A 13,443-nucleotide genomic window follows, 5' to 3' on the forward strand; every position below is an offset into this window, starting at 1 on the left:
TCGCTTTCTCTTCCTTAGGTTTCCTAGGACACTCCCACTGAAAGTGCCCTAGTTCATGGCAATTATAGCATTCTAAGGTTGACTTGTCGAACCCTTGCCTATCCCGTCCTCTTCCTCTTCCTCGATAAGTTCCTCGACCTCGTCCTCCTTGCTGGACTCCATAAGTGACTAGGAGTGCTTGCTCATCCACTACATGTCGACTCATCCTTTGCTCGTGCACGAGAAGGCTACTCTGGAGTTCATCTATAGATAGGATGTCCAGGTCATTAGATTCCTCAATCGAACAGACAACATAATCGAATTTCGAAGTCATGGACCTCAAAATTTTCTCAATGATCACCACATCATCCATCTTCTCCCCTTGAGTTCTCATCTTGTTGGCTATGGTAAGTGTTCTCCCAAAATAGTCATTGACTGTTTCTCCATTCTTCATGTGCAGTACCTCAAACTCCTTGCGAAGAGCCTGCAATTGAGCACGTTTGACACGTGCAGTTCCTTGATACTTCTGTTTCAAGGAGTCCCATATATCCTTCGCGGTATCCTTCTTCAGAATGGTCTCCAATATTGACCGATCTATGGCTTGGAACAAATAGTTCTTGGCCTTCAAATCCTTCAGCTTCAGTTCATCTAAAATCTTCTTCTGTGCTTCACTGGAATCCGATCCCCCTGCTGCAGCAGTGATCCCAATCTCCACCAGGTTCCAATACTCTTTGGAACGAAGAAAGTTCTCCATTAGCATACTCCAATGGTCATAGTGTCCATCAAACCTTGGAATGGCTGGTTGCACAAAACTATTCTCAGACGCCATGCTTTTGTTTCCTCACTCTAGCACCTAGGTTGCAAGCTTTTGATCAGGCCCCGTAACTAGGCTCTGATACCAAATGTTAGAATCAGGAAGTTTGCAAAGAGCTTCTGTAATTTAGAACTTACATAAGCTAAGGAGAATTCTTGTTATCAAATGAAAAACATCTAACATGGCTATTAAATAGCCTTACACTTGAACTGAAAGAAAATGCAACAGCCTATGTTTTCAATCCGCACTACTTACCAGTCAATTGTCGTCTCCTTCACGGTACATGCAGGGTCTTCTCAGTCAACAATCACAAGGGTGTTCTCTAATTCTATCCTTAACTTGAATGGAACCAGTAGGAACGGAGATCCAGAGCAAAAACTAAATGGGTCATCTTTGTTTTTCGTTTATGATCGGTACTAATTTGCTCTCTCTGTTATTCACACTTTCTTTTGCAGTTGACAGCATTAGTCCCTCCCAGTCTATCCGTGATGGAACGACCTTGGTTTCAAAAGGTGGAAGCTTTGAGCTTGGTTTCTTCAGTCCAGATACTCCCGAGAATCGTTACTTGGGAATTTGGTACAAGAACATCCCAGTTAGAACTGTTGTGTGGGTTGCAAACAGATGCAACCCCATTAATGATTCTTCCGGCATCTTGATGATAAACAGTACGGGACATCTTGTGCTGTTAGGTCAGAATAAGAGTGTCGTTTGGTGGATAAACTCAGCTAAACATGCCCCAAGTGCAACAGTAGAGCTTTTGGATTCTGGGAATTTAGTACTAAGAGATGCAGGAACCTATTTGTGGCAAAGCTTTGACTATCCTTCTGATACGTTGTTACCAGGAATGAAGATGGGATGGGACTTGAGGACAGGTATAAAACGGAGTTTCTCAGCATGGAAAAATTCAGACGACCCGTGTCCAGGAGATTTCACTTATGGGATTGAAATGGAACGTGATACTTATCCTGAGGCATATGTTCGGAAAGGCACTGCAAAATACTATCGTACTGGCCCATGGAATGGCCTGAGATTCAGTGGTTCACCAGAATTAAGGCCTAATCCACTTTATAGTTTCGACTTTGTCTATAATGATGAGGAAGTATACTACATGTACAACCTTCAAAATGAGTCTGTAATCTCAAGAATAGTTTTGAACCAAACCACCAGTACTCGTGATCGCTTGACGTGGATTGAAGCAGATCAAACTTGGAGGGCCTATTCATCAGTACCAAGAGACTGTGTGATAATTATGGCGTCTGCGGAGCCAATGGAAAGTGTATCATTGGTGAGAATCCAGTCTGCCAATGTCTAAAAGGATTCAAGCCTAAGTCTCAAGAAAAATGGAATTTGATGGACTGGTCTCTAGGATGTGTGCGCAATAAACCATTAAGCTGCCAGGAAAGATATAAAGATGGCTTTGTCAAATTTGTTGGCTTGAAACTGCCAGATACTACACATTCTTGGGTGAACAAAAGTATGAATCTCAAGGAATGCAGAACCAAATGCTTGAACAACTGTTCCTGTATGGCTTATACAAGCTCGGATATCAGAGGAGGAGGTACTGGCTGCGCCATCTGGTTTGGTGATCTAATAGATATCAGGCAGTTTCCAGCTGCTGGGCAGGATCTTTATATTCGAATGTTGGCTTCAGAATTAGGTATGGAACTTTGTAACATCGGCTGCTTTTTAAATACTTTTTATGTGACATGTAACTCAATTGTTGATTCCATGTTGTTTTGATAAGAAATACATTTTTCTTCTATCTAAGTTAAATCATTGACCTGAGTTTTCCTTTATTGTTTGCTGCATTTTTTACTCATCTTCTCTACTGCATCATACAAACATGATGAAGAAAGTGGTGGTAAAGTGAAGACAGCAATGATAATTGCAGTTTCCGTAGCAGTAGTGTTTTCTGTAGTGCTGTTAGTTGGATATTACCTTCACCGAAACAGGAGAAAATTAAAAGGTACATTAACTACCTTAACCATCTTTGCAAAAAAATTGTGGGTGTTGTTTGATTGTATTTTGATGAATATTTGACAGAAAGGGATTTAAAGTTGTATGGAGTTTGATTTCGTGAAAAAGAGATGGTTAAATTAGTACATAGTCCGTTTGCATATATAAGTTTTTTTTTACTTTACTCTTACTTATAATCTATCACTGACTCAACCCCATTTCTACTACATGTGGGAAAACAGAGATAGGTGAAACAAATATGAACAATGAAAGGGAACCAGAGGAGGATCTGGAGCTTCCGCTCTTTGACCTGCCCACAGTAGCTAGTGCCACAGATAACTTTTCAAGCAATAACAAGCTCGGAGAAGGTGGATTTGGACCCGTTTACAGGGTAAATTTGTAACTTGTATTTTAAGGGCCAAACTAAGAAAAAATAACTACATCCAGAGTTTCACAATATTTTGAAATACTGTAAATTTCCAGGGGACACTACTAGATGGACAAGAAATTGCTGTGAAGAGGCTTTCAAGAAGTTCTGGCCAAGGATTGAATGAGTTCAAGAATGAAGTTATACTGATTGCAAAGCTTCAGCATCGAAATCTTGTAAAGCTTCTTGGATTCTGCGTTCAAGGAGAGGAGAAAATGCTGATTTATGAATACATGCCCAACAGAAGCCTGGACTCCTTTATTTTTGGTTTGGACCTTTGGTACCTTATAAATTTAGGCAGAATTATTTGCTTTAATATAATTCATATGTAGGTTTTTAAACAGTTTTGAACTGAAGTTGGATTTGGATTAAACTTGCCAGATAGTGTGAGAGGAGAACTACTGTTAGATTGGCCTAAACGTTTCCATATTATTTGCGGAGTTGCTCGGGGTCTCCTCTATCTCCATCAGGATTCCAGGCTAAGGATTATTCATCGAGATCTCAAAGCAAGTAATGTTTTACTTGATAATGAAATGAATCCAAAAATTTCAGACTTTGGCTTGGCTAGAACATTAATTGGAGGAGATCAGTCTGGTGGAAATACAAACAGAGTAGTTGGAACATAGTAAGTTTTTCTTATAATATTTTGCATGATCTAGTTTTCTTCCTCATCAATGGTTTATTATGTTCTCACTTGCGTATCATGTTTGTACTTTCAACAGCGGTTATATGGCACCTGAATATGCTATTGATGGGCTGTTTTCTGTCAAATCGGATGTATTTAGCTTTGGTATTTTGGTGCTGGAGGTCATAAGTGGACGGAAAAATAAGGGATTCTACCATCCAAACCACAGTCATAACCTTATTGGACATGTAAGAATCAGCAGTATAATTTCTTCTTTATGCATATTAGGCCTGTGAATGGCAATTGACTACAGAGGAGTTTTGACATGTTTCAGGCATGGAGAATGTGGATTCAAGGAAGGCCTTTAGAACTGATTGATACGTGTTTAGAAAGCTCATGTACTCTATCGGAAGTGTTACGTTGCGTCCATATTAGTCTCTTATGCGTGCAACATCATCCCGAGGATAGACCAAGCATGGCATCTGTGGTTATCATGCTGGGAAGTGAGATTGCATTGGCTCAGCCCAAACAACCTGGTTTCTTTATAGAAAAGGAATCGCATGAAGTAGGCTCTTCTTCAGGTAATCAAAAATCTTCAACAAACGAAATATCGATTACACTTTTGGAGGGCCGTTAAGAATCGATTAATTCGTGGTATATAGGTTCATGCTGCTTTGTTTACTTGTTGTGCATACTTTTAAAACAAGTAACTTAGAGACCGTTTGATAACCATTTCAATTTTAATTTTTAGTTTTCATTTTTTGTGCTAGGATATAGAGGAAAAAGAGGGAGAATGAAAATGAGAATGAGAATGAAGATGAAATTTTCGTAATATCCCGAGTTCTATGGATCTCATAAACAGACTTGTGTTAGTATTTTTCCTTCTGTTATTCTATCCAACAGGCCCAATAAAAGGACTTAGGCCCATCCAATGACGAAGGTTCAGGCTTTAGCCAAACTGAGCTATGGAACCTAGCATTTATTTTCATTCTTTTTATTATTCACATTGGTTCGGTGTTTTTTTTAATTTTTTTTAATTTTTATAATGTTCTACTTTAATATAATTTAAATTACGGAGAAGGGGATTCGAACTCGGGTGCAAAATTGAAAGTATATTCCACTGTAAACAATTTGGCTAAGCTATGCACACTGGTTGGCATGTTATTCTTTTAGGAACAGAATTTATTTCATTTTGCTTGAAACTAATGAAATAAATTGATTGACGTGAGCATACGTGAACGTTTGGTCCAATGTGAGTAACATGCTCTGATTCCATATTAAAATGTGAAGATGCGAGCTTCAGAAAAACCGAAGTGTAAAGTCAATGTTATAATAATAAGGCAGAGAAAGGCAAGTTTTTTTTTTTGACAAATGAAAGGAAATAAATTTATTTGATGACTTGTGACCTGCTTTATCAGCCATGGCGTACGTTTACGACTTTGAGGTTAAATTTAAATTTATAAAATATTTTGCTAAAGGACTTTAGCATATTGACATTGACCTAAAATCTTTCAACTGCAGTCACTGAAAAGCTGAAGAAACTTGCTCCAATTGAAATTGTGAATTAATTAGGCGGATTATGATTGCTTCCAGAAGCTTGTTGGCTTGTAAAGACTGACGAAGAAACACCCATCGCAATCCACAAATTATCAAAATCCATTGCCTATTTGATTTAGACAAATTTTTATAATTCATAGGTTTAATATCCTTGTGTAAAATATATCTAGAAAGGACAAAGTATAAAACTTGGAGTTAAAAATATTTGTCATGTAGTAAAAATAAAAGATAATATCGATATAATTACCATGCGTGGGGGCACCTGGTGAGATAATAGAAACTATTCTCTTCTGAAAATATTTGTCACCACCTTCGACCTTGGTGCATTTTGCCATCTCACCGAAGTAAATATATCTACAACCTGCATTTTCAAAATCCACAATCTGCAATTTCAAATAAATACTAACTCATTGATCACCAACAACCTACATTTTCAAAATCCCAAATACTCAAATACTAACTCATTGATCATCAACAATCTGCAAATACTAACTCAAGTAAGCCTTACAAACCAAAATAATAAAAACATAACATAAATATAAATGGGCTACTACTCAAAGTCGTCAACTTCAAATATTGGCAGCAACATCACTTGTGGAATCATTTGCACTAGGGGTGGACACGGTCTCATTCGGTTTGGTTTGATTCGATTCAAGTGAAATTTTAAAAAAAAATTGGCCGATTTGGTTCTAATCGATTTCGGTCTTGTTCTAATTGGTTTCGGTCAGGTTCTGACAGGTTTCGATTTTGAACTGAATTATTTTTTTATTGTTATTTTATTTTATTTTTATTTTTTTAAATACAAATTATAATAAACAAATTATTTTTTGGATTTGAAAATTAACAAATGATCCAATTCATACAATGAGAAATATTTTGAAGTTGAACTTGGAAAAAAAATTAATTATAAAATTAAAAATATAGCATTGGATTTAAAAAATTTGTATAAAAAAAAAACAAAATTGGTCTGGTTTGGTTTGGTGTGGTGTGAAACTGGAACTAAAATCAGTTCGATCCGATTCCAGTTTGATTTGTTGACTTTTTTTGTCAACCGACTTTTTTCCCCTTTTTTTCATCTGGTCCGATTCTATGTTCCAGTTTTCCGGTCCCAATACCCACCCCTAAATCGCACTACGTAGCAGTGATGTAATCTCAACAAAACATACATAATGTGAGATAAAAAGGAAGAGGTTATTGAACAACTTAAAAAAAAAGTAAAAAAAAAACATTACAGCAACAAGTTATAATCTCTACAAATGCACACTTTTCAGATTCCATTTTCACCAAAGTCTAATAAAACTCAAGATCATCTTCAGTAGGCTTCTTGTTGAAGTAAAAGCCTCACACTTAAGCCAATCATTAGCGCAAATAAGGGCCTCAATTGTTGTCGGGGTCAAACAAGCTTCAAAATGATCCACAACCCTCTTCCCAACACTAAATGCAAATTTTGAAGGCACACTAGAAATAGGGTTAGCAAATACATCCCTCGCAACCTTAGACAAAATTGAGAAACCTTGGAGAGTTTTCTCTCCACGAAGCTAACAAATCAAATCTACTGCTACTTCTGGATCTTGAGCTGTCTCCAATAAGTATTTTTCAACCTCATTCTTTATTTGAACCATATCTTTGCCCTTTCTTGTTCTTAAAAACCTTTTTAAGTCTTGGATCACTCCCAACAACTTACTTCCCCCCACCCTGGGCATTAACCTCCACATTAGATTAGCTAAATGTTGGATCCTCTTTCTCATAAGCCTCATACTAACGCATTAAAAGTTATTTCACCCTACTTACCATCACCTCAACCTTAAAAGCATCATCTTATGTCATTCAATTCTTGAATTTCCTATTTTATATAATGTCATTCAATAACATGTGTTTAAGAAATTGTTGGTGACCCTTACAATTACCTATGGTTTGAAAGGTGGAGAAACACCATTACTAGAGGCTTTAGCAATGTTTCTTGTCACATTAGGTCTTGGTTTCACTAATAGAATGGTACAAGAAAGGTTCTAACATTCAGGGCAAACTGCGTCAAGGTAGTTTGAGATAATATTATAAGCTATATCTCGAATGGCTACTGATCTTATAAGTCCTAATAATTCTGAATTCAAGAGAGTTTCAAAGAAAATTAAAGATATAATCTACATTGGCCATACTTTAAAGATTGTATAGGGGCAAATGATGGAACACATATATAGTTGTTGTGTGTAAAAAAAGACAAGAGCCTTGTATTGGTAGAAAACGCATCACTATCTAGAATATCATGGTTGTATATGATTTACATTTTCTTGGGCTGTATGGGGGGGCGCCGCCCATAATACATGTATTTATTAAGGCCTTAACAATACCAGCATTGAAACTTCCACATCCACCTATTGGTTAGTAATCAAAATGTTATTTATTTCAAGTTGGATATGTTTCTTCTATCAAATATGGAAAACAATATTGTTATTGTTATTGATTCACATGTATAGGTAAATATTATTCGGGTGATGATGGCTATCAACAAATGAAATGATATTTAGGCCTTTATAAGGGTGAGCAATATCATCTTCCTGATTTTTGACTAGAAAACCAAACAAGAAGGAGAAAGAAATTTTTAATCATATACATTCATCTCTAAGATGCACAATTGAAAGAACATTTGGAGCCTGGCATGGTTGTTGAGCTTCTTGCTGCTGATGCCAAAAGCTTGGCTCGTCCAAGGATGGTTGTTGTGTAATTCTTTTTGTGTTGTTTGGGCTTCGGCCCCCTTTTTACCAAAAAAATAACTAAAAAAAAGCATTTGGCGTACAGAAAAAGCAATGGAGAATGATATGTCAAATTCATAATTTTCTTTTGGGAAAACAAGTACAAGTCGTTGTCGCTTTAATGGCTCTCCATAACTTAATAAGAATTCATTCCATGGTAGATGTTGAGTTCCAACCATATGATAATGATGAAGAGCTACTTCCCCCAACACATGAGGCAGAGACTATTGTAAAAGAAAAATTAACTCGTGCACGAGAGATGGATGATTGAGAGAAGTGCAAATCTTTTTATGTCTTCTTGATATTTGTGTCTTTTTATTTTTGGACGGCATATTTGTGTCATTTAACAATATATTTTCTCATCATAAAGAAACATTTATCCATGTAGTTTTTTAAAAGAAAATTTTTGTATGATTTAGAGCTATATATTTTTTTTAATTTTTGTTTAAGAATGCTCAAAATTTAATATTATATGTGTTTTTTCAATTTTAATATGTTTGATGATGAAAATTTACAACAAAAAAACACTTTTTCTTTAGGTAGCCAAACACCATAAATAACATTAAACAGTCCCGATCTCTTGGACAACAGGAGTATAAGAGATTGTGGTCACCCACCGTTGAATATTAATCTAATGGTTCAAAAAAGTTTTTTAAAAGGAGTGCAAGAGTGAGTGAATCGTTGAATTTACATCCAACGGTGAGTGACCACAAATCTCTTGGACCCATGTAGTCCAAGAGATCAGGACTGTAACATTAAAATCACTTATGTGCAGTATTAAAGCACTTATTTGCAATAAATTGATTCTATGTAAGAGCGATACTGGCATGAATTGATTCAGCTAAAATCACTAATGAGTAAAATCCCTTCTACAGAAATACTCCCATTCTCAAGCCCCGATTTACCAAACGCACTCCAGGCGTAGCTTGATTAGCTTTTATATAGAGAAATTCGAAAAGTCTTTTATTTGATTAATTTCTTTAGGAACGAACGATGGCTAAAATGAGCGATAACTGGGAGAAAAGGGAAGAAGCCAGAAAGTTTAAGGTAGAAAAGGGAAGAGGGTGGCATTGGCGAGCCCAAGTACTTATTTGTTATTCCTTACAAGCAGAGGAGAGAGTGTGGAAACAGAGATTACAGTCATGATATTTAGAGGTCGCAACAACAATGCCGCCACTTTCTCTGTCTTTGACAATCTTCAACTGCCAACAGTAAGTACCCAGACCTCTTTTGAAATTTTAAAGTAACGAATTCAAATAGGCCAAGATTTTGAGCCGAAAAGCTCTCAAATTTCGTTTGGATTAGGCAGTAACGATGTAAAATTTCGTCCAAGATGGAAACTTTTACTCCAAAACGCATTTTGTATTCAGTTGTTGACAGGTAGGGCCACACCCTTGATGGATTATGTAGATCAAGCAGAGGAAAATCTACTTTTGACTTGTCAAAAACCAACCATCTTCAAATTTCCACAATTCTTTGAAGTTTGGTTGAGGATGCATATAATCCTATCAATTCTGAACCACAAGTATCTTTCCTTTCTAATTATATCTTTAACTTGCAGGAAACCATTAGGCAGGGGACATCAAGGAAAAAAAAAGAAGGAAAATTTAGAGTTTAATGGGTGAACTTTATTTTGTGCTTATCAGTACTAATTTGCTCTTTCTGTTATTCACAATTTCCGTTGCAGTTGACAGCATTAGCCCCTTGCAGTCTATCCTTGACAACACGACCTTGGTTTCAAGTGATGGAAGCTTTGAGCTTGGTTTCTTCAGTCCAGGTAGTTCCACGAATCGTTACTAGGGGATTTGGTACAAGAACATCCCAGTTAGAACTGTTGTTTGGGTTGCAAACAGATGCAACCCCATTAATTATTCTTCCGGCATGTTGATGATAAACAGCACAGGCAATCTTGTGCTGTTGGGTCAGAACAAGAGTGTTGCTTGGTCGAGAAGCACACGTAAACACGTCCAAAGTGCAATGGTACAGCTTTTAAATTCTGGAAATTTGGTAGAAAGAGATGTGAAAGATGGAAATACAGGAACTTATTTGTGGCAAAGCTTCGACTATCCTTCTGATACATTGTTACCAGGAATGAAGTTGGGATGGGACTTGAGGACGGGTCTAAAACGGAGTTTATCAGCACGGAAAAATTCAGAAGACCCGTGTCCAGGATATTTCACTTTTGGGATTGAAATGGGACATGATACATATCCTGAGGCATATATTTGGAAAGGCACTGCAAAATACTATCGTAGTGGCCCATGGAATGGTCTGAGATTCAGTGGTGCACCAGAATTAAGGCCTAATCCACTTTATCGTTTCGACTTTGTCTACAATGACGAGGATGTGTACTACATGTACAACCTTCAAAATAAGTCTGTAATCTCAAGACTAGTTTTGAACCAAACCACCAGTACTCATGATTGCTTTACATGGGTTGAAGCAGATTAAACTTGGAGGGCCTATTCATCAGTACCAATAGACTTGTGTGATAATTATGGCCTCTGTGGAGCCAATGGAAATTGTATCATTGGTGAGAATCTAGTCTGCCAATGACTAAAAGGATTCAAGCCTAAGTCTCAAGAAAAATGGAATTTGATAGACTGGTGGGTTTGTCAAATTTAATGGCCTGAAACTGCCAGAGACTACACATTCTTGGGTGAGCAAAAGTATGAATCTCAAGGAATGCAAAACTAAATGCTTGAAAAACTGTTCCTGTATGGCTTATACAAGCTCAGATATCAGAGGAGGAGGTACCGGATGTGCCATCTGGTTTGGTGATCTAATAGATGTCAGGCAGTTTACAGCTGCTGGACAGGATCTGTATATTCGGATGCCAGCTTCAGAGTTAGGTTTGGAACTTGGTAACATGAGCTGCTTGTTAAATACTTTTTATTTCGCTTCTATCTAAGTTAAATAATTGACCTTGATTTTTCCTATTTTTTAGCTGAATTTTCTGTTTATCGTCCCATCTCTACTGCATCATACAACCATGATGAAGAAAATGGCAGTAAATGGCAGTGGCAATTGCAGTTTCCGTAGCAATAGTGCTCTCTGGAGTGCTGTTAGTTGGATATTTCCTTCACCGAAGCAGGAGAAAATTAAAAGGTAGATCAACTACCCTACCCTGGCCATCTTTGCAAAATGTTCATGGCTGTTTTTTTATTGTATTTTGATGAGTATTTGATAGAGGGATTTAAAATTCGATCGAGTTTAATTTGGCTAGAAGAGATATGGTGAAACTAGTACATATTCCATCTGCATATATAAGTTTTTGTTTGCTTACTCTTACTTATAGGCTACCGCTAACATGAAGCCCATTTCTAATATATATGAAATAAAACAGAAATAGGCAAAACAAATCAGAACAATGAAGGGGAACCAAAGGAGGACCTGGAGCTCCCGCTCTTCGACCTAACCATAGTAATAGGAGCCACAAATAACTTTTCAAGCAATAACAAGCTCGGAGAAGGTGGATTTGGACCTGTTTACAGGGTAAACTTGTAACTTGCTTTATAATAAGGGCCAAACTGACAAAGAATCACTTCATCCAGAGTTTCGTAATATTTTGAAATGCTGTAAATTTCCAGGGAACACTACATGGACAAGAAATTGCTGTGAAGAGGCTTTCAAGAAGTTCTGGCCAAGGATTGAATGAGTTCAAGAATGAAGTTATTCTGATTGCCAAGCTTCAGCATCGAAATCTTGTAAAGCTACTTGGATGCTGCGTTCAAGGAGAGGAGAAAATGCTGATTTATGAATACATGCCTAATGGAAGCCTGGACTCCTTTATTTTCGGTTTGGACCTTTGGAACCTTATTTAGGCCAAATTAATTGCTTAATTGTTTTAAAATAATTCATATATAGGTTTTTAAACAGTTTTGTAAATATTACTGAAGTTGGATTTGTGTGCCAGATCAAGTGAGAGGAGGACTACTGTTAGATTGGCCTAAACATTTCCACATTATCTGCGGAATTGCTCGGGGTCTCCTCTATCTCCATCAAGATTCCAGGCTAAGAATTATTCATAGAGATCTCAAAGCAAGTAATGTTTTACTTGATAATGAAATGAATCCAAAAATTTCAGATTTTGGCTTGGCTAGAACTTTAATTGGAGGAGATCAGACTGGTGGAAATACAAACAGAGTGGTTGGAACATAGTAAGTTTTTCTTATAATATTTTGCATGATCTAGTTTTCATCCCCATCAATGGTTTATTATGGTCTCACTTGCATATGATGTTTCTACTTTCAACAGCGGTTACATGGCACCTGGATGGGCTGTTTTCTGTCAAATCGGATGTATTTAGCTTTGGTATTTTGGTGCTGGAGGTCATAAGTGGAAGGAAAAATAAGGGATTGTACCATCCAAACCACAGCCATAGCCTTATTGGACATGTAAGTATCAAGCGTGTACTTTCTGCTTCAGATATATTAGACATGTGAATGGCCATTCACCACAAAGGAGTTTTGACATGTTTCAGGCATGGAGATTATGGAATCAAGGAAGGCCTTTAGAACTGATTGATACGTGTTTAGAAAGTTCATGTACTCTATTGGAAGTGTTATGTTGCATCCATGTTAGTCTCTTATGTGTGCAACATCATCCCGAGGATAGACCAAGCATGTCATCTGTGGTTATAATGTTGGGAAGTGAGATTGCATTGGCTCAGCCCAAACAACCTAGTTTCTTTATGGAAAAGGAATCACATGAAGCAGGCTCTTCTTCAGGTAATCAATCATCTTCAAGAAACGAAATATCAATTACACTTTTGGAGGTTCGTTAACGATTGATTAGTTCGTGGTAACTTAGTTTATAGATCGAAGTGGTGTCCTTTATTGAACAATATATAGGTTGAGTGATAAAAACCTTTTAGCTATTCATGTACATGCTACCAACTATTTTTCAAACGTACACTTTGTGAACGAAGCAGTAAGGTTATCTTAAAGCATGACTGTGATATTTTAAATTGGAATTAGAATCTTATAGTATCCAACTTAAAATTAATTAAAATACTAAAATACAATACACAATAAGTGACGTAAAAGCACATGTGACTATTGAATCCAAAACGTGAATAACGGACCCTGGTACCGTAGTAAAGCCGAAGTGTGAAGTCAATGTGATAATGAGGCATAGAAAGGCTTCTTCTTCTTTTATTATTATTATTATTTTAAATGAAAAGAAATGCATTTATTTGATGACACGTGAGCGTGACCTGCGTTTTCAGCCATGGCGTACATTTATGACTTTGAGGATATAGGTATTATATAAAGGGTGATGCTAGGGAGAGAGTGCATACCAACTTGTGACCAACGCTCTAAAAGAGGTGGAG

The 13,443-nt window shown here is 36.9% G+C and overlaps 1 pseudogene across 1 annotated transcript; it reads left to right on the forward strand.

Annotated features, from left to right (window-relative positions):
• On the forward strand, positions 1,027–13,077 carry LOC18780754 (annotated as a pseudogene). The gene is made up of 14 exons (XR_002271247.1): positions 1,027–2,450; positions 2,646–2,759; positions 2,992–3,140; positions 3,233–3,443; positions 3,558–3,801; positions 3,899–4,049; positions 4,136–4,435; positions 9,720–10,960; positions 11,056–11,216; positions 11,455–11,603; positions 11,699–11,906; positions 12,025–12,268; positions 12,366–12,505; positions 12,592–13,077. The product of XR_002271247.1 is annotated as an uncharacterized LOC18780754 (transcript).

Source organism: Prunus persica, chromosome G4 (assembly GCF_000346465.2).
Source record: "Prunus persica cultivar Lovell chromosome G4, Prunus_persica_NCBIv2, whole genome shotgun sequence".
In the NCBI taxonomy this organism is placed as follows: domain Eukaryota; kingdom Viridiplantae; phylum Streptophyta; class Magnoliopsida; order Rosales; family Rosaceae; genus Prunus; species Prunus persica.